Consider the following 25954-nt stretch of genomic DNA (forward strand, 5'->3'; position numbering starts at 1 on the left):
CAATGTATATTTCTTTAACAGCACTACATCTTACAAATATCTTTTAATCAAGTACATAAAGGAGCTGCTTAAGCCTGCAAGAAAGCAAATAAACATGCTTTTTACGTGTAAAATTATATTAGTTAGCAGCAGTCCCTTTTAAAGCACTAAAATTTTCACATAGATACAGGTTAGGAGATTTGGATTACAGAATTACTATAATTATGGAGATATTCTCAAGGTTGTTTAAAAATGGGTATATAAAGGAAAATTGGAGAAAAATTAACATTATATATTTTACCTCATTTTAATCATCATTGCCACCCCCAAGAAAGTAATTTTATACTCACTTTGGTCAACCAACTACAAATAAGAGATCATAAACTTCTAGAAGTCGAAGTCTGGTTTAAGGTTAATTTATTGCTATTCTATGCAAAATAACTTTTATATTCAATGATAAGAGATGTGTTGGTATTAAGAACTAGATGGAAGGCACTGGTAAAGTAGATAGAGATTATATCATTTCTGAAGAAAGACATTTTGGTTTTGACTTGGAGAGTATTATAAAAATATAACTTATTAATATACTATGTTATAATATATTTAAATAATATAATAAGTATATTTTGCATTTAGTAGGAGAAAAATATTTAACAAATTTCTAGATTATTGTATTTCATTAAGTGCTGGTCCACTTATGTCTAAGAATGTACTATTTATATCATTATTTTAATAAATTGTTTTATTAAATTATATTTTGTGCTAAGTGGTATAAGTATCATATAATTACATCTAGTAGAACATAGTCTGCTAGTTCATGTTGCTATAATTAAAACTCTAACTAGGGTGACCTTTGTTAAATGACACTTGACCTGGTCAATTTTCTGCTTACAAATTTTCAATGACTTCTAGTTAAAGATGGTAGGTAGACCATACACATTTTTACTTCACTTAAGAACTACTAAAAAGATAGTACAAAAATGAAAAAAAAAAAATAACACCACCACAGATGGAAGATAGGTCATCAATAGAGAAGAGTTTTCAAAAAAATGAAAGTGAACTGGATAACAGAAAAAGACTATTGCAGTGGAGCACAGGAGAGCTTGGCCTACAGCAGACATGGAGTGGTAAAAGCCAAGATGGTACTCAGCGAAGTAAAGAAACACAGAGAGGTTCAGAGGCTCATGGATGCCTGATGAAAGAGTAGCAGTGAGACTAGGAGTGAGAGGTGGGGCTGAAAATGGGGATATTAATTGCATAAGGAACCCCTGGTATCCACATCTAGTGAAGCAAGGCATTCCTAAAACAACAATCAAAGGGTTCCTCTTGGAGGGAATCAACCCTAGAGCAAAGAATAGCTTTGATGTCTGGCACTTAAGAGATTCTCCCCTAGCTAATCACCCTTAACGCCAGAAATCAGGAAAAGCTACGTTTGTATGCATAGTTCCCAATCAGCTATTTATTTTCTCACTGTTAAATATGAACCTGTAACCAAGGATTGTCAGGTATTTACAGAAAGCATCCTGCATAAAAAAAAAAGAGAAATAAAAATAAACAAAAAGAAAAAAGAAGCTGAACTGGAAGCAATGAGTAATTTACGGAAAAAAATGATCTTTAAAAGAACTCTAGGAAATCCAAAATGGCAGTGGACTAGGTGAATGTTACACTCACCTCCTCCCATGACGAAACTGGAAATACAACTAAAATATAAAAAAATCAGTCTGAATAATTACCTAAAGACTAGCAGAAGAGAAGTCTTATAACCAAAGATTTACAGAAGAAGCCACATCAAGACTGGTAGGAAGGGTGGCAACGGGAAAAGGGCTGGCTCTGCTCCCACCTGTGGTGGCTGAGATTCCAGAGGATATCTCAGCTGCAAAGGTTTTTCCTGAGGAGCTTGAGGACTCAACCCCATGCCAGGCTCTCTGGTCCAGAGCACCAGGGCTAGAAAAAGGCAGCCACATAATATCTGGCTGTGAAAATCAGTGGGGATTCTATCTGCCAGGGGGAGACAGAGACACACGTTCCCTCCTCAAGGGTGAACACACAAAACCATGTTCACAGCCACTCACCTTGGCTTCTGGCAGAGGGAGGGTAGAGTGAACTTGAGTCGTTTAAGAGATGGCTCTGGGGAAAAAGTTGAAAGGAGAGCCACTGGGACCCCTGTGCTGAGTCACTCTCCTGAACCCCAGACGCTATCTTTCTTGGGAGGAGCATGCCCCTCCTGATGGCATCAGCATGGGAGAATGCAACAGCCCCACCCTCTAGATTCCCTGTCACACCAACCTCTGCAGGTCACACCTTGCTGAAGAGTCAGCTGCCTGGGCCAGGATGCAAAGGTCTGGGCAAACTCGGGGTGTAAGTGGCTGAGTGGTGTGGCTTTGGGGTGAGGGCCATTCCTCCCACTTTCCTGTGAACCTGCCTTGAGCCTCCCTCTGACAGGACAGCCTTTAGCCCCACCCTCTGGGCTCAAGATGGCCCCACCTTCTTTACTCCAGGTGGCTCTGCCCTGCCTAGGTCTGGGAAGAATCTGGGATAGGCTGAGTTGTGTGGCTTTGGGGCAGGGACCACTTCTCCAACCTTCCCCCAAACCTGACCAGAGCCTCTCCCTCACAGTAGATCCACTAGCCTCACCCCCCTAAGTCCAGGCAGCCCCATCCTGTTGAGGTTGGCCTTCTCGCAGAATTTTGAACAGATTTTCAGTTGTGTGACGCTAGGATGAGGGCCATTGTTCCCTCAACCACCCTATTGGTGCTGAGCCCTCCCTTCAATAAAATCAGAAATGAAAGAGGAGAAGTGGCAACTGACTCCACAGAAGTATAAGGGATTATAAGAAAATATTACAGATAACCATATGACAAAAAAATTGGGCTATTGGGATGAAATGGATAAATTCCTAGAAACATACAACTGATTTAAAACTGAATCAGGAAGAACCAGAGGATCTGAATAGACAGATTACAATGAATAAAATCGAAGCAGTAATCTTATATAATAAAAGGCTAATATGCAAATAGACCAAATGGTGGAACAACTGAACAACCGGTCGCTATGATGTACGATGACCACCAGGGGACATGTGAGGAAGTTGGCCGTGGTGGGATGGTAGAGCAGGTGAGTGGTGGTGCCAGACCAAGGGGGTGTGTGATCACTGTCATCGCGACGAGCCTCTGGTGGTTACTGAAAGTTCTTTGCTCCCGCGCGCCGTGGTCCTACCCAGCACTCACACTTGCTGCTGGTGCTGGCCCTGCTTGCACCCACAGCCAGCGCCACCACTTGCACCCGCTGAAGGTGTCCGGCGCTGGTCCCAATCACTCGGTGCCATCAGCGGGTGTGAGCAGTGGCTGTTGGCCCTGTTCACCCCTGAGGGCTTCTCCACCTCTCCCTGTTCCTGAGGGGTGATTGGGGCAGCAGTCACTGCTCGAACCCACTAATGGCACTGGCCCAGCTTGAACCCGCTGCTGGCGCCGGCCCCATTCACTCTGCATCATCAGTGGGTGCGAGTGGGGCCAGCACCGTCAGCATGTGGGAGCAGCGGCAGTGGAAGCAGGGCTGCTGTCAGACAGGGGTCCAGGGGCCACGGCAAGAGGGGCTGGGTGGGGGCGTGGAAAATGGGCCAAGACCTGCCCCTGTGCCTTCCACATCCTCACAGCCCACTATTCCTTTCAAGGTGCATGAATTCGTGCACTGAGCCTCTAGTAATCATAATAATCTATATAATAAAGAGCCAGGGTTGTAATGACCATTATGACCGAAGGCTCGACCAGACCGGAAGTCAGTGCTGGGTTGCCCATTGTGGGCACCCTGACCCAGCACTGACTGCCTAGTGGGCTGAGGATCAGGCCCAGAGAGAGGCCTGCAGAGAGAGAGGCAGAGTCTGATCCATAGCCTCTGTAGTAACCATTGATCAGAACTTGCCCCTCTTTTTCTCCTGGCCTGGCCAACAGCCACGCCTCCATTTCTCTCCAGGCCTCCACTGGGGCTGCTGATCAGCCCCACCTTTCTGATCAGGCCCGGTTGATAGGCCCAGAGACGCTGACTGGCATAGAAACTGACCAATCAGAACCAAATTTGTGTCAACTGTAAGTAGCCAATGGCTGCCTAGGAGGCAGAGCTTTTGACACTAACTGGCATAGAAACTGACCAATCAGAACCAAATCTGGGTGAATGTAAGGAGCCAATGGCTGCCTAGGAGGCAGAGCTTTTATTTTTTTTAAATTTTAAAAATATATTTTGATTTTTTACAGAGAGGAAGAGAGAGGGAAAGAGAGTTAGAAACATCGATGAGAGAGAAACATCGATCAGCTGCCTCTTGCACACCTCCCACAGGGGATGTGCCTGCAACCAAGGTACATGCCCTTGGCCGGAATCGAACCTGGGACCTTTCAGTCCACAGGCCGACGCTCTGTCCACTGAGCTAAACCAGTTAGGGCTAGGAGGCAGAGCTTTTGATGCTGACTGGCATAGAAATTGACCAATCAGAACCAAATCTGGGTCAACTGTGAGGAGCCAATGGCTGCCTAGGAAGCAGAGCTTTTGATGCTGACTGGCATAGAAACTGACCAATCAGAACCAAATTGGCAGGTAGAGGAGGGCAGTTGGGAGTGAGATCAGACTGGCAGATAGGCAGAGGGTTAGGGGTGATCAGGCAGGCAGGCAGGCAGAGGCAATTAGGAGCTATCAGGCAGGCAGGAAGAGGGGTTAGGGCAGGGGTGGGCAAACTTTTTGACTTGAGGGCTACAATGGGTTCTTAAACTGGACCGGAGGGCCGGAACAAAAGCATGGATGGAGTGTTTGTGTGAACTAATATAAATTCAAAGTAAACATCATTACATAAAAGGGTACGGTCTTTTTTTTTTTTAATTTTATTCATTTCAAACAGGCCGGATCCGGCCCGCGGGCCGTAGTTTGCCCACGGCTGGGTTAGGGGCAATCAGGCAGATGAGTGGTTAGGAGCCAGCAGTCTCAGATTGTGGGATCAGGCCTAAACCAGCGGTCGGACATCCCCTGAGGGGGTCCCTGATTGGAGTGGGTGCAGGCTGGGCTGAGGGAACCTCCCCTCTCCATGCACGAATTTTATGCACCAAGCCTCTAGAAATAATAATAATACTCCCCCCAATAAACCTCTGGACCAGATGGCTACACAGGTAAATTTTATTAAACATTCAAAGAAGATCTAACACCTAATCTCAAACTATTCCAAAAATTCAAGGGGAGGGAAGATTCCCAAGCTCATTTTATAAGGCCAGCATTATCCTAATTCTAAAACCAGATAAGGACACTACAAATTGAAAAATTATAGACTAATAACTCTGATGAATACAAATCTCCAACAAAATATTAGCAAACCAAATCCAGCAAACCATTTTAAAAAATCATGCAACTTGATCAAGTAGGTTTTATTCCAGGGATGCAAGATCGGTACAATATTGGTAAAGCAATAAACATAATACATCACATTAACAAAATGAAGCATAAAAATCTTATGATCTTACCAACAGATGCAGAAAAAGCAGCTGATAAAATCCAGCACCCATTTATGATAAAATCTCTCAGCAAAGTGAGATTAGAGGAAACATACTGCAATATGATAAAGGCCATATTTGATAAACCCAGAGCTAACATCATACTCAAAGGGCAAAAACTAAAAGTGTTCCAATTAAGATCTGGAACAAGACAGGATGTCTACTTTCACAACTTTTATTCAACATAGTACTGGAAGTCCTGGCCACTGCAATTAGAGAATAAGAAGAAGAAATAAAACTGTTATTATTTGTAGATGACATGATCCTAAATATTCCATTCCAAAACTACTATAATTGACAAATGAATTCAGTAAAATAGCAGGATACAAAATAAATATCCAGAAATCAGCTGCATTTTATACACCAACTAGAGGCCCGATGCACAAAATTTGTGCACTCGGGGTGGGGTCTCTCAGCTCAGCCTGCAGCCTCTTGCAATCCAGGAGCCCTCTGGGGATGTCCAACTGACAGCTTTTGGAGTGGGCCTAAGCCGGCAGTCGGATATACTTAGCCCTGCCTTGGAGGCAGGTGAGGCTCCTGCCACAGCCGTTGTGCTTGCCATCTGTGAGCCTGGCTTCTGGCTGAGCGGCGCTCCCCCTGTGGGAGCATTCTGACCACCAGGGGGCAGCTCCTTCATTGAGCGTCTGTCCCCTGGTGGTCAGTGCATGTCATAGCGACTGGTTGACCAGTCAACTGTCTGCCCCCTGGTGGTCTGTGCACATCATAGCGAATGGTTGAGTGGCTTTAGCGTATCATTAGCATATTACTCTTTGATTGGTTGAACGGACGACTGGACACTTAGCATATTAGGCTTTTTTTATATAGGATAATGAGCTATCGGAAGGGGAAACTAAGAAAGCAATCCCATTTATAATTGTATTAAAAATATCTTGGAGTAAACTCAACCAAGGATGCAAAAGACCTGTACTCAAAAAATTGTAAGACACTGAAGAAATTGAAGATACAAATAAATGGAAGCATATATCATGTTCATAGATAGGAAAAATTAACATAATTAAAATATCCATACTATCCAAAGTATTCTATAGATTCAATGTAATTCCAATCAAGATACCAATATGTATCTCATAGAACTAGAACAAGTATTCCAAAAATTTATAAACCACAAAAGACCCCAAATAGCAACAAAAATCTAGAGAAAGAAGAACAAATCTGAAGGAATCATGCTACCTGATATCAAATTATACTACAAGGCCATAGTAATAAGAACAGCATGGTACTGGCATAAAAACAGACAAAATAGAAAGCCAGGAAATAAATCCACACCTTCAAAGTTAATTAATATTTGGCAAAGGAGGCATGAACACATAATGGGGTAAAGATAGTCTATTCAATAAATGGTATTGGGAAAATTGTACAGATACATGCAAAATTTAAATTAGACCATTTTCTCACACCATACACAAGAATAAACTCAAAATGTATTAAAGACTTAAATGTAAGACTTGAACTGTTAAAAATCCTAGAAGAAAACATAGGCAGTAAAAATCTCGAACATTTCTCATACCAATATTTTTTGACTCCTCAAGCAAAGGAAAGAAAAGAAAAACAAATGAACAAATGGAACTACATCAAACTAAAAAGCTTTTGTACAGCAAAAGAATAATAAAATAAATTAAAGGACAAGCCACTGAAATACTAATTAGAAAGAATATATACACCCCCATGTTCATTGCAAAGTATTTACTAGTAAAAATTTGGAATTAAATCAAATGCCCATTAGTAGTAGGTAAGTGGATAAAAATGTTGTGGTACATTTACACAATGGAATACTACTTGGCCATAAAAAAGAAGGAAATCTTATTTTTTTGTGACAGCATGGATCGATCTGGAAAGTATTATGCTAATGAAATAAGCCAGTCAAAGAAAGACAAGTAAATATCATATGATTTCACCTATACTTGGAATCTAATGGACAAAACAAACAAACAAGGTAGAAACAGACTCGTATGTACGGAAAACAGACTGACCGCTATTAGAGGAGAGCTGAGTGTAAAAGGTGAAGGGATTAAGCAAGAAAGAAACAAAGAAACAAAGACTTCATAGACACAGACAACAATATGGTGGTTAAGAAGGAAAAGGGGAGTGGAGGATAAATTGTGACAGAAAGAGACTTGACTTTGGATGGTGAACACACAATACAGAGCATAATTATAAAATTATACACCTGAAAACTATATAATTTTATTAAACAATGTAACTAAATAAATGCAATAAAATTTTTAAAAAAATCTACCAAATCAGAGAAATAGTTGTCTTTTTTAAAAAGAAAAACAAAAACCTCTAACTAGTTTTCTCAGGAACAGTCAGTAGATGTCATATATACAAAATAATAATGACTATAATAGTAACTAGAGGCCTGGTGCACAAAAATTTGTGCACTCGGGGGTGTCCCTCAGCCCAGTCTGTGCCCTCTTGCAGTCTGGGACCCCTTGGGGGATGTCCACCTGCTGGCTTAGGCCCGCTCCCTGGGGGATCAGGCCTAAACTGGCAGTCAGACATCCGTCTGGCAACCCGGCAGCTCTCGGGGGATGTCCACTTGCCAGCGGGGAGCAGGCCTAAGCTGCAGTCGGACATCCTTAGTGCTGCTGAGGAGGCAGGAGAGGCTCCCGCTACCACCACTGTGCTGGCAGCCATCAGCCTGGTTTGTGGCTGAGCAGAGCTCCCCCATGTGGGAGACCACCAGAGGGCAGCTCCTGCATTGAGTGTCTGCCCCCTGGTGGTCAGGTTATGTCATAGTGACCAGTCATTCCCAGTCATTCTGCTGTTAGGGTCAATTTACCCTTTCATTATATTACCCTTTCATTATACCCTTTCATTATATTACCCTTTCATATTACCCTTTCATTATATAGGACTAGAGGCCCGGTGCACAAAAATTTGTGCACTCGTGTGTGGGGGGTGTCCCTCAGCCCAGCCTGTGCCCTCTAACAGTCTGGGACCCCTCGGGGGATGACCACCTGCTGGCTTAGGCCTGCGCCTCGGGGGATTGGGCCTAAGGTGGCAATCAGACATCCCTCTGGCAGCCCTGCAGCCCTCAGGGGATGTCCACTTGTCAGCGGGGAGCAGACCTAAGCTTCAATCAGACATCCTTAGCGCTGCTGAGGCAGGAGAGGCTCCCACCACTACCACTGTACTGGCAGCCATCAGCCTGGCTTGTGGCTGAGCAGAGCTCCCCCATGTGGGAGACCACCAGAGGGCAGCTCCTACATTGAGCGTCTGCCCCCTGGTGGTCAGTGTGTGTCATAGTGACCAGTCATTCCCAGTCTTTCTGCTGTTTGGGTCAGTTTGCATATTACCCTTTTACAATATAGGATAGAGGCCTGGTGCACGGGTGGGGGCCGGCTGGTTTGCCCTGAAGGGTGTCCCGGATCAGGGTGGGGGTCCCGCTTGGGTGCCTGGCCAGCCTGGGTGAGGAGCTGATGGCTGTTTGCAGCTGGTCACACCCCCTTCAGGATGGGGCTCCCGCTGGCATGCCTGGCCAGCCTGGGTGAGGGGCTGAGGGCTGTTTTCAGGTTGGCCACACCCCCAGGCAACCCAAGCGCTCAGCCTCTTCTTTTTACTTTTTTTTTTTTCCTGGGATTTATTTATCTTCCATAATTGAAACTTTGTAGCCTTGAGCGGAGCCCAGGTCCGGCTGGAAGCCTGGGTTGCCATGGGCAACCCAGGCTCCCAGCCCCTACTTGAGCAGAGGCCACAGCCGGCTGGAAGCAGGTATCTGGGATTTATTCATCTTCTATAATTGAAACTTTGTAGCCTTGAGCAGAGCCCAGGATAGGCCAGGACAGGCAGGAAGCTTGGCTTCTTCCATCACCGGGGGCAACCCAAGCCTCCTGCTTGCTCCAGCTCCGTGGCTGCCGCCATCATAGTTGAGTTAATTTGCATACTCACTCCTGATTGGCTGGTGGGCGTGGCTTGTGGGTGTAGTGGAGTGGCGGAGTGACAGAGTGATGGTTAATTTGCATCTTTCTCTTTTATTAGTGTAGATGATTATAGCAAATACATATGAGATTTACTACATTCCAGATATTATTGTTAGTGTTTTATGTTTATCAACTCATTGAATCCTCTGACCTCTGAATCCAATGTACTATTATCACATTTCATATTAGGTCAGAGACCCACAATGTAAAATTGCTCAAGGTCACAGAGTTACTAAATGTGAGAGATAGAGTTTCAAACCCAGTCTGATTCCAAAAATTGTTGCTCTTAATCGCTGCCCTTTTCAGCTTAAAACAAACAAGCAAAACAAATAAATGACAAACAAACTAAAACTCCAGAGTGTGAAAGATTCTTAGAAAACAAAAACATAATTTCCATTTCAAGCCTCCTATGAATCTTTTTTTTTTGTTTTGTTTAGAAATTGAAAGCATTGCCTAAGAGCAGATTTTAAAAAAGAACAGAAAGTATTACTGAAAAGATATGACATTAGCTATTCAACTCATGTGGTCCTTCATAGAATAATTGAAGCTAAAGAGGAAAGAATAAGAAGGAAAAGAAAAGGAGAAGAATTGATAAGGATATAATACAGGGTAATATTTTAGAGATGAAACTCCTCAGATGAAAGTGTTCACTAAATACAACATGAATAGGAAAAAGCCTACACCTACATCATTAGGAAGTGAAAAAATGCCAAGAAAAACAAGAGTAGGCTCCAAAAGTGGTCAGAAGAAAAGAGCAGATGAGCTACAAAGAACTGAGGCTGATGCAAATGAATTTTAGAAGTCTGTGGAACATCACCTTCCAAATTCAGAGATAAACTAGAATTTAGATGACACACAGATTGGCAACAATTGCTTCTCCTCAGCATATTCTTTAAAGGCCTTTTCTACAAGTTTTAACACAATGATTCATATTTTTTAAAAAAGTAAGTAGAAGTGGTACAAAATGTGAGTTTTTAGACATGGAAAACTACGCTGCTATATAAAAGACGGAACTTTTGGAAAGGCCTTTTAAAGGCCTTTTCAACAAGTTTTAACACAATGATTCATATTTTTTAAAAAAGTAAGTAGAAGTGGTACAAAATGTGAGTTTTTAGACATGGAAAACTACGCTGCTATATGAAAGACGGAACATCAAAACATGCCATCTTTTGCCCTGGCCAGTTTGGCTCAGTGGATAGAGTGTTGGCCTGTAGACTGAAGGGTCCCAGGTTCGATTCTGTTCTAGGGCACATGCCTGGGTTATGGGCTTGGTCCAATGTGCAGGAGGCAGCCAATTAATGATTCCCTCTTATCACTGATATTTCTAGCTCTCTCTCTCTCTCTCTTCCTCTCTGAAAGCAATAAAAATATATTAAAAACAAAACAAAAACATGGCATCTTTTAATGCATTTTTCTCCCTTGTCAATACTGATGCATTCATTCCCACTCCAACCCCACCTCTCCTCTTCTCCCCCCAACACCCCTCCTCCCCAATCAGGTCCTACTCCTGGGCTTATATGTTCTGAAGTTAGGTCCTGGATACACCTCTAGTGAAAAATAAAATAAAGAACATTTCAAACATGTGAAAGTTATCACTTCTTAGGAAGTTGCTAAGGATATGTGTCACTAAAGTAGGCTGTACAAAGAGAAAGAAAATATAAAAATGCAGATAGAAAACAAAAAAGAACCAACCAGAAACAAAGAATACAGTATCTGAAAGAAGAGTACATTAGAGGGAATCAACAGTAGATTAGAGAAAGCAGAGGATAAAATCAGCAATTTTTAAGATAAGATCCCAGAAAATACTCAATCAGAATAGCAAAAGGAAAGAAAGAATCCAAAACATAAGAAGAGTATACATCAAATGTACCAACATTTGCATCTGGGGACTCTAGAAGGGAAGAGAGAGTGCAAGAAATTGAAACCTATTTGAAAAAATGACATAAAACTTCCCTCACCTGGTGAAGGAAACAGGCATACATACAGGTCTAGGAAGTACAGAGTCCAAAACTGAACCCAAAGAGGCCACACCAAGATTCATCATAATTAAAATGCAAAAGGTTAAAGACAAAGAGAAAATCTTAAAAGCAGTAAGAAAAAGCAGTTAGTTATCTACAAGGGAGCTCCCATAAGACTGTCAGCTGATTTCTCAACAGAAACTTTGTAGGCCAGAAGGGATTGCCAAGCAATATTAAAAGTGATGCAGACTGGTGCAGCCACTGTGGAAAACAGTATGGAGTTTCCTCAAAAAGTTAAAAATGGAACTCCCATTCGACCCAGTAATCCCACTTCTAAGAATATATCCCAAGAAATCAGAAACATGAATTGGAAAGGACATATGCACCCCTATGTTCATAGCAACACAATATACAACAGCTAAGATTTGTAAACAGCCTAAGTGCCCATCAACAGATGAATGGATTAAAAACCTTTGGTACATCTACACAATGGAATACTATGCTGCTATAAAAAAGAATAAACTTTTACCATTTGTAACAGCATGGATGGACCTGGATAGCATTATGCTAAGCAAAATAAGTCAGTTGGAGAAAGATAAATATCACCTGATCTCACTCATTTGTGGAATATGATGAACAACATAGACTGATGACCAAAAATGGATCCAGAGACAGAGAAGCACCGAACAGGCTGTCAAACTTCAGGGGAAAGGTAAGGGAGGGTGTGTGTGTGGGATGTAAGAGATCAACTAAAGGACTTGTATGCTTGACTATTAGCATAACCAATGGTCACAGACACTGTGGCGGTGGGGGCTTGTCCTTGGGGGTGGGAGTGGCCAGGGAGGGGTTGATGGGGGGGGGGGGGAAAGGAGACATATGTAATACTTTAAACAACAAAAAAAAAGAAATTTTAAAAAAAGTGTTAAAAAGCAAGGACCTACAACCAAGATTACTCTCCCCAGGAGAGCTATAATTTAGAATGGAAGGACAGATAAAGAGCTTTCCAGACAAGAAAAAGCCAAAGGAGTTCATTACCAACAAACTAGTATTGCAAGAATGTTAAGTAATCTTATTGAAGAAGAAGAAAATAAAAAGACTAAAAATAAAAATAATAAAATGGCAGTAAATATATATCTATTAATAATTACTTTAAAGGAAATGGATTAAATGTTCCAATCAAAATACATAGGGTGGCTGAATGAAAAACAAAACAATACCCTTAAACAACACAGAATTTTAATTTTTTTTAAAAAAAGCTTGCTGCCTGCAAAAGATTCACTTCAAATCAAAAGACACAGGCTGAAACTAAGGAATGTAAAAAGTATTTTATGACATTGGAAACAAAAACAAAACAGCTGGCATAGCAATACTTATACCAGACAAAATAGTCTTTAAAAAAAAAAAAGGATATTACAAGAGATAAAGAAGGACCCAGCCCTTCCACTTCTGGATGTTAAGCCAAAGAAACCCAAACCACTAGATTGAAAAAATATATGCATCCATGAGTTCACTGCAGCATTATTTAAAATAGCCAAGAGAGGGAACCAACATAAGTGTCCACCAACAAATGAATAAATAAAGAAGTGGGATATATACAATGAAATATGACTCAGCCATGAAAAAATAAAGAATAAAATCTTGCCATCTGCAACAATATGGATGGACTTAGAGGTATTGTGCTGGGTGAAATAAATTAGACAGAAAAAGACAAAAAACATTATGATTTCACTTACATGTGAAATCTAAGAAACAAAGTAAATGAACAAGCAAAACAGATCCAGACTCATAGATATAGAGAACATTTTGAGAGTTGTCAGATGGGAAGAAGGTTGGGAGGGATGAACAAAAAGGGTGAAGGAATTAAGAAGTACAAATTGGTAGTTACAGAATAGTCATGGGGATGTAATGCACAGCATAGGGAATATAGTTAATAATAATGTAATAACTATGTATGGTGTCAGATGGATAGTAGATTTATTGGGGTGATCACTTTGTAAGTTATATAAATGTCTGATCACTGGGTTGTTCATCTGAAACGATATAATATTGTATGCCAACTGTAACTAAAAAATAAAATATTTAAAAAATAAAGCAATTTTAACAATTAGAAAAAATAAAAATAATACAAAAAGACAAAAGGCAATTCCAAATTTAAAGAAAACAAAAAAATTGCATAAATAAAGACATATAACCAAAGAAGAACATTTGGAAATATAATTAACCATTAATTCAAATGATTCTGTGTCTGGCACTGATTTAGCTACTGAGAATATAATAGTGAGGGGGAAAGTAATAACTTAGTTAAAACAGATAATAATCATTGTCTTCTTGAAGCTATAGCCAAGAATGTAGAAAGTGACAATAATTTCAGGAATTAGGTGAAATGAAAATGTGTTATTTATATTAACAATAAATACTATGTAGAAAAAAATAACAAGGAAAGCAGAGCAAGAATGCCAGGAAGTAGAATGGATATTTCCAATAAGATGACCAGGAATGGCTCCACTGAACAGCTGCCACTTGGGTCAAGGATTTAAGGAAGGGAAGGACCAAGAAATGTGGTAATCTGGGTGAATGAATTTCCAAACTGAGGGAACAGCAGGTGCAAAGGCCCCTTTGACACAATAATAAAATACTTAATTGTAGTTATAAAATAAATGTAAATGAAACCAATTTTAGAAATATAAAAATGAAAGAACCAAGAACAGAACCATGAAGTAGATGTGTGCACTAATGCTCTCATCTGACACAGGGAACAATCCCCAAAGCAGCATTAATAGTTAATGGGACAAAAAATAAAGGTACTGGTTTATTACCCACAGTTACAATAGAGAAACCAAAAATAGAGATAAAACTAAATAAATAATGATAGAGAAAAGGTGAAGGGGGGTAGGGTGAGTGAGTGTATAAGGCATGCGCGCCTGCGTGTGTGTGAATGTGTATGTTAATACATGATGCTTTAAAATGATAAATAAAAAATAGGATGAGGAGGTAGATTACTTTTACCTGGAAAAATGAAGATAAATATCAGGAAGAAAATGGAAAGAGGTGAGGCTTAAGTGGGAAAAGCTGGACCAAAGAACTATTGATTTTAACCATATGTATTATTAATTTGATTTAAACACACACATACCCTATGGAGACTTTCCATTGCTCTTAGAATATAAAAAATCTAAACACAGCCTACAGAGCCCTGCCTGTCTTACCAGCCTCACCTCATGCCTCCCGCTCCTGAACTGTCTGCTTTATTCACACTAGTCTCCTTTCAGGTTTCTCTAGCCTCTGAAATCTTCTGTCTATGCTAGCCCTTCCATATGGAATGTTGCTGGCCGATTACTGCTCCCCAGCCCCGTCCCTGGGCTGATTTATCATTAGGCACAGTAGGCACAAATGCCTAGGGCTTATAATATTTTAAGGTTCCATGAAATGTTTTAATTTCTTTTTAAAATATATTTTTACTGACTTGAGAGAGAGAGAGAGAGAGAGAGAGAGAGAGAGAGAGAGAGAGAGAAACATCAAGGATGAGAGAGAACCATTGATCAGCTGCCTCCTGCACGCCCCCCATTGGAGATCGAACTGCAACCTGGGCATGTGCCCTTGACCAAAATCGAACCTGGGACCTTTCAGTCCGCAGGCTGATGCTCTATCTACTGAGCTAAACCAGTTAGGGCTGTTTTAATTTCTTAGAAAATAATACAAAAAAACCTTTTAGTCCCATTAAATGTTTTAATGTATAATGTTAATATATTTGTCTTCATATCAATATAATTGCAAAATATAATTTTAATATATTTTCTGGAGGCAGGAGACATGAAGGCAAAAGAGTCTAGAGCCCACAAAAGTCATAATGTTGTCCCTGCCTGTCCTCCTTCCCAATTCCACTTGGCCCTGTGGATCCCACTCATCCCTCAGATCTCAGCCTGATTCAGAATACAAGAAGTCCCTGTATATGTTCTTCCATCACCTTGTAATATGGAAATGAAATAAATTATTGTGTGATTTTGTATTTAATGAAATCAGGAACCATGTCTACCTTGTTTGCCACTATCTCCCCAGCATGAAGACTTGTATGAAGTGATGTGAGACCCTGAAGGGCTGAGAATTTTCTACTGTGCTCTCAAGTCCTTGTTCAGTTTTCTGATGCTGGATTTCCTACTTATTATTTAATTTCTTATTGATTCAGTTTCCTCATTTTAAAAATGGGGATAATAATGGAGTTATGAGTTAGAACTGTACCTAGTATATAGTAAACACTATTTAAAGGCTTATTTATTCTCATTCATGTTATTAGATGATTACTATTATTTTTATTACTATTATCATCATTATTATTCCATACATTGGGTGAGGTAAGTGAATGTTTGGTTTGTTAATTCTTTCCCTTTTACTATCTATTATGGAAATATGTTTTAAAAGGGTAGGATCATTTTAACTTAAGTTACAAATTTTTAGGAAAGAGAGAAAATAGCTATAAAGATAGAAGGAAACTGAGATTTTGGTACCTGAAAATACATACTTATCCATGAATTAAAGACCTTAGGACTTTCAAAATATCCACACTAACCAGTTCATAATTTTACATGATGATATCAGGCTAGAAGAATATTTTCAGCAAAGAATAGTAAATCAGAATTCTCTCAAACATAAATTTCCATGAAAATCTCATAAAAATGAGATGTGGCATTCATTATCTTTTTTATTATTTTTTTTTATTTTTATTGATTTCAGAGAGGAAGGGAGAGGGAGAGATAGAAACATCAATGATGAGAGAGAATCATTGATTGGCTGCCTCCTGCATGCCCTCTACTGGGGATCGAGCCCGCAACCCGGCATGTGCCCTTGACCAGTATGGAACCTGGGACCCTTCAGTCTTCAGGCTGATGCTCTATTCACTGAGCCAAACCGGCTAAGGCTGTTATCCTTTTTTAAAACAAAAATCTTACCTATTTCCCCTGAATAGATGTAGAGACACAGCTGAACACAATTTTCAACAGTGATATTACTTTCTTGGTGTTACAATTTTTTATACATAATTCCGTCTACAGGCAAATAAATATACATACCCAAAGCAATAAAAATAAAATAAAACCACAGGACCTGGAAAACCTACCAAGGGTTTTTGTTTTGGTAAACATTTATGTTACCATTTAAACTTCAGACTCCTGAGATGGTCCTTGGTATAAAGTGACAGCTTCTGGTTTGATTCCCTCTGGTATTTCAAATGATACTCCCCAACCTAAAGACCAGTGTTTGGAGGCTGTATGGCTGGCTATGTGCGTCAATGTCCCAAGGCTTTGCCTCAGGCCTATAATCCCCCCTAATCATTATTCACAATCCCTTAGAAAAGCCTCAAGCTAAAACTGTGATTGCTATTGCTATTTAGAACTAAACTTGCATACTCGTTTTTGAAAATCATTTCTTCTTTCCTGATTTATTTTTTTGTCTCATTCCTGAACCTATAGAGATCCACTAAAGTAAGCATGAAAACCTAGAGCAACAGGAAATCTGTTTGGACTGCTGCTTTCTTCACTAATTTATTAAAAAGATATTTTAATAACAAAAATACTTAGGGCCTGCATTGCATAATACATGCAACTGGATATATAAAGTCCTTCAAGGGGATATGAAAAGCAGTGATAATGGAGAAGAGTTTGGTAAATTCAGAATTTTGTAATACAGTTGTCATAAGACATCGTTTATTCAAAAATCCAAAATAAATTTTTTTTAAATGCAAAAATGAAGTGAGGGATGCAATGGTTCCTGAAAATCAGAGAATAAGCCAGAGTTAAATCACACCACAAATTTCTTTAACTAGACCTTTCACTTTTTTTTTTTTTTTACTTAGGATGTCAAAATATTATTTCTTGCCATCTATTCTGCCTTAAGTTCCCATTCTTGGCTTATTTCTAGGATTGAACATTGCAATCCTTTCTCTTTCTTCCCATAATTCTGTCTGCTTGAGTGATAGTGAAATACAACGTCTTACTGAGGGAGGGCTATATGTCTCAGACTCCCTGGATTACCTCTATAAAAGGGATAATAATAGTTCTTACCACAAAGTATATGTGAGGATTAAATGAGACAAATGATAGAAAATATTAAGTAGATTCTCTGGTTTAGAGTAGGCACTCAATAATTGTTACTTATTGTTGTTAATAATGATAACTTTTTTAAAAAAATTAAATCTTTATTGTTCAGATTATTACATTTGTTCCTCTTTTTCCCCACCATAACTCCCCTTCTCCCAGTTCCCACCCCACCCTCTGCCCTCACTCCCCACCCACTGTCCTCATCCATAGGTGCACGATTTTTGTCCAGTCTCTTTCCGAATCTCCCACACACCTTTCCCCCCCAAGAATAATCAGTCCACTCCCTTTCTATGTCCCTGATTCTATTATAATCACCAGTTCATTCTGTTCATCAGATTATTTATTCACTTGATTCTTAGATTCACTTGTTGATAGATGCATATTTGTTGTTCATAATTTGTATCTTTACCTTTTTCTTCTTCTTCCTCTTCTTAAAGGATACCTTTCAGCATTTCATATAATCCTGGTTTGGTGGTGATGAACTCCTTCAGCTTTTCCTTATCTGTGAAGCTCTTTATCTGACCTTCAGTTCTGAATGGTAGCTTTGCTGGATAAAGTAATCTTGGTTGTAGGTTCTTGGTATTCATCACTTTGAATATTTCTTGCCATTCCCTTCTGGCCTGCAAAGTTTCTGTTGAGAAATCAGCTGACAGTCGTATGGGTATTCCCTTGTAGGTAACTGAGTTTCTTTCTCTTGCTGCTTTTAATATTCTCTCTTTGTCTTTTGCTCTTGGCATTTTAATTATGATGTGTCTTGGTGTGGTCCTCTTTGGATTCCTTTTGTTTGGGGTTCTCTGCGCTTCCTGGACCTGTAAGTCTATTTCTTTCACCAGGTAGGGGAAGTTTTCTGTCATTATTTCTTCAAATAGGTTTTCAATATCTTGCTCTCTCTCATCTTCTGGCACCCCTATAATTCTGATGTTGGTACGCTTGAAGCTGTCCCAGAGGCTCCTTACACTATCTTCGTATTTTCGGATTCTTTTTTCATTTTGCTTTTCTGGTTGGGTGTTTTTTGCTTCTTCGCATTTCAAATCTTTGCCTTGATTCTTGTGCTCCTCTGGTCTGCTGTTGGGAGTCTGTATAGTATTTGTTATTTCAGTCTGTGTATGCTTAATTTCTAGTTGGTCTTTATCATAACATCGAGGGTCTCATTAGATTTCTTGAGGATCTCACTACATTTATCGACGGCTTCTAGACAGTTCTTAAGAGACCTTAAAAGTGTGGTTCTAAATTCAATATCCTCCATTGACAGTTTTGTCCTGTTTCTTTGTCTCCGCATTTTTTATGCTTTCTTGGTGCACCCCCTAGTGGTCTTTGTGCCCAGTCTTGGTGTAGTTAAGCCTTGACTGTTGTCGGCAATACCGGGGGTGATTTGACCTCCAGGCTAACTGGCTATGACAGTCCGCTGTGTCTGCAGTGGGAGGGCTTCTGTGTTGGATCTCTAGGGCGGTGCTAATCTAGCGTTTGCCTGAGGCTATTTGGCAAATGGCTCTGTGCAGGGCTTGGGCGGGGCGGGTCCCTGGGGATCTACAGGGCGGGCTGGAGCGAGCAGTTATGGCTGCTCTCAGTTCAGTCCCTAGGGGCTCTGCCTCACAGAGTCCCAGCAACCGCTGCAAACCTCAGAGAGAAAGCTGCCTTCGAGTTCCGACCAAAGCCAGACAGTCCCGCTTCTCCCGTTTGAGTCTGGGTCCCTAGAGACTCGCCTGGATCTGGAGCTCAGAGTCTGAAACTCCCTACCGATTGAAAACAACAACCACGCCCTCAGCCGCCAGCCCGCTCCACGTGCACTCCGCACCTTAGTATTTCACTTCAGCACTGCGCCTCCTCTGAGTCTGGGTATGATATTCTCTTTCCTCCTAGTTGTAGAATTTCCACTCAGCCAGCCTTCCTGTGGTTCTGGATGATGTCCGTTCCGTCGTTTAGTTGTTTTTTGAAGTGGTTGTTCGAGGCAGCAATCTCCTGCGTTAACCTATGCCGCCATCTTGGTTTCTCCTTCTTTTTCTTTTTTTCTGGTGCATATCCTCAGCTACAGGGAAGAAAGCTGCCGCTCGGCCTCCCGCTCGGGGCACTGCGCCACCCTGCTCCCGACCCCTGGGCCCTGCCCGGCCACCAGCTGCTGCTCTTTTCAATGATAACTTTTTAGAACCTTTTAAATGTCTTCTGAGAAAACTGTAAATAAAAACCATTTGCATGACTTTGGACAAACATGAGTTAAACTCTCTGTTCTTTTGTTTTCTCATTCATAAAATAATATGATCTGACAATACTAACACAAAGATCTCTATTAACTATTAAATCTTACATGATTTTACTTAGCTGTGACTAAGGCTCATACTTATTTTCCTCCTCTGCTTTTCATATACATTGACAATTCTATTTCTAGTTGAGACTAACTTAGCTTTTGTATCCTTCTTTATATAAGAACCATATCTGATTATGTTCTGTACTCTTTCTGGCAGTAGTAATCATGGGATATCTTCCTAATTTCCTATGAACTATTATATTCACTATCAAACGCCACAGAAGACCCTAAGAAAGTATTGCTTTCTTGCCCGTCTGATGTGGCTCAATGGCTGAGCATTGACCTATGAACTAGGAGGTCATGGTTCGATTCCCGGGCAGGGAACATGCCTGGGTTATGGGCTCAATCCCCAGTGTGGGGCATGTGGGAGGCAGCTGATCTATGATTCTCTCTCAACATTGATGAGTCTATTTCTCTATCCCTCTCTTTCCCTCTCTCTCTCTCTCTAAAAAAAAAAAAAGAAAGAAAATTACTGTTTTTTTTTAACTGATACCTTAAAAAGTAATTAGATATTAATCACATAAAACATGTAAATATGCTGCTATAAAAAAAGAAGGAACTTTTAACATCTGCAACAACATGGATGGAACTGGAGAACATTATGCTAAGCGAAATAAGCCAGTCAGAGAAAGATAAATATCACATGATCTCACTCAATATGTGGGATATACTGATCCACATAATTTGATGAACAAGAATAGATCGATCTAGAGACAAATGGTAGGGGAGGAGGGGGGGTTAGAGAGCAATGAAAGGACTTGTATGCATGCATATTAGCATAACCAATGGACATAGGCACTGGGGGCTTGCCTGGGGTAGGAAGGGCTGGGGCGGGGTCAATTGGGGAAAAAGAAGACAAATGTAAAACTTTAGACAATAAAAGAAAAAAAAACATATAAAATTTTGTATTCCATCTAAACCAAGGATTCAAAAAAAAAAAAAATCTGTTACGTTTCTGGAGAGGCATATGTCAAGTTTTTTTCAAAAGTCTTGAAAAATTCCCCATTAATGTAGTAAAACAATTTGCAATTTAGGACAGTACCTTCTGAGGACAGAAAAATAATATCTATATTGTGGTGTAAAAAGAGTTATAGCTTCTACTAAGGCTTATCTTCAGTAAAAATGGAAACTAAGGCTTTTTATTGATATAACTTTAGCAACAAAAAAGTATGGGTCATAGATGTATGTACATTTAAAGCATGAAAAATTAGTAACACATTTTTTTTTTTGGCCACAAGTAGTCAGTATATTAAATTCTTATGGAGGCTATTTTAAAATTCTAAATTACGAAACACTAATCTTTGCTAATGTTGATGTTTGGTATAACATTATAAGTATGTTGTAGTGGAAGTCAATGATTTCAGCAAGAAAAACTATGGCAGATGTAAAATACAGGTTAGGTAAAACGACCTTTAGAGTAACTCTCATACTGAAATATTAATAGATGAAATAACTTAATGTCTGCATTTGCTTCAACATACCTCAAGAGTTTTAAAAGAAAAATATTAGCCATGAGTTGTTAATTATTGAGGCCAGATTGAAATACATGGGGTTTATTATACTACTAGAGGCCCGGTGCATGGATTTGTGCATTGGTGAGGTTCCATGACCTGGCCTGTGCCCTCTCGCAATCTGGGACCCTTCGGGGGATGTTGGAGAACTGGTTTCGGCCCGATCCCCGCAGACCAGGCCGAAGGACCCCACTAGTATGCATATAAGATCTTTGGTTAATCTCTTCCCACCCCCTCCCCCCACGCCCCCCCCCCCCCCCCGAGATTCATCAGTCTGTCTCATGTTTTCATGCCTGTGCGTTGAGCATCTGTCCCCTGGTGGTCATTATGCATTATAGCTACTGGCTGGTCAGCCAGTTGGCTGGTCACTTAGGCTTTTATATCTATAGAAGAGATTCTCCCAAATCTTCTATGTTTGAAACTATCCATAATAAAGTTTTTTAGAAAAAGCCAATGCACATACAGACACCAAATTCAGAATCCATGAAGATGACAGAATGATTTAACCTCATAAAATGCCAAGCTTACATGGCAAAATTAAAATACATAAAATAAAACAAAACATAAAAAGAGGAAAATGAGGGAAAACATAATTGTAACATGTGATTTACAGTGTTAATATTCGTAATATGATTCTTGATTCTTTGCAATCAAAAAAATCCATTAAAAAGCCTAAGAAAAATTTGAAATGGGGCATAAATGAGATGGTCATAAAAGAAAAATAATGGACAAATGAAAGTATAAAAAGACATTTATCTCACTAGCAATCAAGTAAATGAAAATTAAAATACCATATACTTTTCTCATATCAGATTTATGTAAAACAAAAACAGTTACTATCAAATGACAAAACTACAGTGAAAGTGGCACTCTTCTATACTGCTGGTAAAAATGCAGTTGGTAGACTTTCAGTATATTTACTCTTTGATCCACCAATTCCCTTTTTTAGAATATACCATAAGCTAGTATTTTCCAAAATGTTAAGTGGGATGTTATCAGGTGTGTATTATGTGTATGTGTGCAAGTCTAAATTTAATTGAAATGTAAGTGTATACAATGGCACTTAAATATATTCCCCTTTAAAATTTTCCTTTTGCTTTTTATAACATAGACTTTATTTTTTAGAGAAGTTTTGGACTCAGCAAAGTTGAGTGGAAACTAGAAAGATTTCCCATATGCCCCCTTCCCACACATGCACAACTTCTCCAACTCTCAACAGCCCAAAGACAGGTTTTATTTTAAGAAAGGATTCTATAATCAAATAAGTTTGATTTCTAAGACCTTAGTATACTACTAAATATTGGAATTCTTCAAGATGGTGGGTAATAGTCAGTGTTTTCTTATATTGTAGGTCCTGGAACCCTTTCATCAGAGAGCATGCTTAGGAACTAAGGTTCTACAATACTTACTTTTGGAACTTGTCCTAAATATCATTAGACATGAATACAAAGATGTATGCACAAGTACATTCACTGAAGTCATGTTAACCACAGGGAGATACTGGAAACATCTCAAATACTCAATAATTGGAAAATGGGTATAAATTTTATATTATACCTTTAAATTAGATTATTATATGACCTTTGACAATGCTAATGTGGATGATATTTACTGGCATGAAAAATGCCACAACTTGCTAAGTGAAAGAAGCACTGTAGCCAAAGAGTGTTTAATTTATATCCTATTGTTGCCAGTCATAATCTTAATAATTATATAGATATGTATTATAGATGCATCAAATTCAGCAAGAATTACAACAAAAATAAAAAAAATGGTTATCTCAAGGTGGTAGGATTACTATACATTTCTGTATATATTTTATATATACATATATTTTTATATATATATATATATATTTTTTTTACAATGAACATGTATTAGTTTTAGAATAGAAAATGTTTTTATAGAGGCAATGTGATTATGTGCCTTTACTCTTTGGCATTTTAATCTCTGGATGTCAGAAGATGCTTTTAATATTTAATAAAAATTAAATTCACAGACAAGAAAACTATAATTATATAAATAATTAATGGAGAGAAAAACACACAATTCCTACCTTCTGGAGACAAACTTAAAAACATAACAAGTGCTGTGAGACCCAGCAGTGTAATGGAGGCAGCAAATCTCTAGGTGCTCTATGCCTTTATGAATCCCTACATGGGAGTACCTCTTCTCTCTGAAACAGAAGTGACACAGACACATGCATTAATTTAAAGGAGAGGTGGAATGAAGTCTATCTTTAAGAACACATCGGAGCTATACAGGCTGCCTGCTTTTAAAAAATGGGGTCTCACAGGTAAACAGTTGTTATGTAACCTTGGAAAAATTATTTATCTTCTCTGTACTTCAGTTTCCTCATCTACAAATGGGGATGATAATAATAGTATCCAATCTTTGCTACAAAGATTAATATTCATAAAATATTTAGAACACTGCCATATACAATAGTATACGATATATATGTGGTTTAAAAAATAAATACCTGGGTAGGGTTGGTGACATTAATAGAGACCTTTCACAGAGTATATTACTGTAAGTGATATTTCATTTCATTACTTGAGTTCACATCTCAAGTAATTCTCAACTCAATGCTGTGAGGTGGATATTATTATCACTTGGCCCTCACTTCGCAAATCAGAAACTTCTGTCGGTTCCCCAAACTGTTACAAACTCATAAGAAACTGATCAATTTAGCAGGAGAACACTTTTGCTGTTCCAAGTGATATTCAATGGATTGAATAAAATACTATTTACTGATACCTGGTCTATTTAACTACCAAATCACTTAAAAATGACCTATCAGTATAAAATTAAAGCAAAGAGGTTTGAAAACTCATTCTGGACCCTCCATCAAGTCATAGTAGAGTGCTCATCTACTGTGTTACCAATTTCTTCTTTATATTATCTGGAGGAGGCACAGCATCACCAATGGAGTATTCTTGCCAAGAATATTTAACCTAAATCTAATAATTTAAAAATTCAGAAAAATTTAAATCAAGGAACATCTTACAAACAATTGACCCCCCAAAAAAGTCGATGTCATGACACTAAAAGGCTGGGAAGTTTTTTTAGATGAAAGAAAATTAAATGGTTAGGACAACTGAATACAATATATGATCCTTAATTGGCTTTTGGATCAGGGAAAAAAAGAGAGCTATAATTAACGGACACTCAGAAAATTTAAAGTACAACCTTTAAAAATCTCTCAGTTAATATATTTAGAATGAACCTAGGTGGCGTATTCTTATAAAATTGATTCATGCATTTATAGTCATCATAATTTATTAAATACCTATTCAGTGTGGTAAGCCTACAGATAACAAAAATTCTTGTAAGGAACAGACCCTAAAATATAGACTTGGGTTGGCCAAAGGGGTTAAGTGAAGGGTAATGAGGACTCTCTATCTCAGTCTGGCAAGTTAGCAAAATAGCTAAGCTATCATCTGTTATATTTGGGACCCAGGCCATCTTCCTACTGAAGTATTTTCCCTTCCACTGTAAGGCAAACAGTCAGAAGGCTGAAGTAGGCTGCTGCTTCATGCAGCCTTCGTTCCACAAGACAGAGCGGCGCATCAGGAAGCAGAGGAGGGAGAAAAGACAGCTTTGCCAAAAGAGCTTCTTTCTGTCTGTGGCTGAGAATCAGATGATTTGGAGCCTGGCAAGATTAAAGAAGCCAAATTATAAATGTTTTACAATGATCTTTTATTTATTTTTTGAATAAATTATTTGCATAATACAGAATTTGAAAGATATAAAAAAGCAGTGAAAAATTTCTTTTCCAGCCTTGTTTCCCAGACATCTGCTTTCCCTCCCCAAAGGCAACCTGATCCAGATTCGTGTCTTCTCCCAGAAATGTTTAATGCATTGCCTTATCTAAACAAGTTTTTACAGACATGGAGCAAGTTATACACATTGTTCTTACTTTGCTCTCTTCACATGATGTTTTGTCAATTGATCATTTCAGGATATATAGAGCTGCCTTATATATTCTTATTATAAAGTTTATGGCATAAAATCTATAAATAGGCAAGAATGTAAGAGGATAAAATAGATGTTTCCCTATGCAGAGGAAATAGATTCTGCCCCCCTGCCAGGAAAGAGCATCTAGATGTCTGAGTATAGAGCGCCGGAGGTAATGTCTTAGGAAGGTAGCTGGGAGGGTTGTCTGAAGACATCTTTGGATTTTACGACACCAGTGTATTGTGTGTATTGTGGCAGAGCACCTGAAAAGCTCCTGAAGCCTATGCGTGGATTGCAAAAGTTTGAAGACTGATCCGGCAGACAAAAAGGAGACTGAGGTTTAAGAAAACGCAGCAAAGAGTGCAAGGTCCTTACAACTGGAGACCATGGCAAAGACCATGGCAGTATGTTCAGTATGAGGCTCAGCAAGAAGAACCACATCTCAGTAGGTGCTGGCATATGGTGCCAATATGCAAGGGCCAACCAGTAACTCAGCAGAGACCAGCAAGCAGAGGGAAGAGTGTGGAATCCTGTACTTACCCACTAACGCCAGAATGATATGAGTCTTCCAGAAACTTGAAGAAGAGTGGAAGGAAAGGAGAAAGTAAGGGGTAGGGAAGAAATTTAATTTAAAGCCTAAATTGACTCAATTTTTTTTTCAGAAATGACCAAGCAACTACCAATTG

General features: G+C 39.3%; 1 protein-coding gene across 2 annotated transcripts in view; it reads right to left on the bottom strand.

Moving 5' to 3' along the window:
* The window catches only part of MBD5 (methyl-CpG binding domain protein 5), a 409514-nt gene that overhangs the window by 137062 nt on the left and 246498 nt on the right, over positions 1 to 25954 (bottom strand). For both annotated transcript variants that reach the window (XM_036319644.1, XM_036319645.1), the window contains one exon: positions 23365 to 23484. The gene's annotated coding sequence lies outside the window, so the exon portion shown is untranslated. The remainder of the gene's footprint in view (positions 1 to 23364; positions 23485 to 25954) is intronic.

Source organism: Myotis myotis, unplaced genomic scaffold, assembly GCF_014108235.1.
Source record: "Myotis myotis isolate mMyoMyo1 unplaced genomic scaffold, mMyoMyo1.p scaffold_m19_p_8, whole genome shotgun sequence".
In the NCBI taxonomy this organism is placed as follows: Eukaryota; Metazoa; Chordata; class Mammalia; order Chiroptera; family Vespertilionidae; genus Myotis; species Myotis myotis.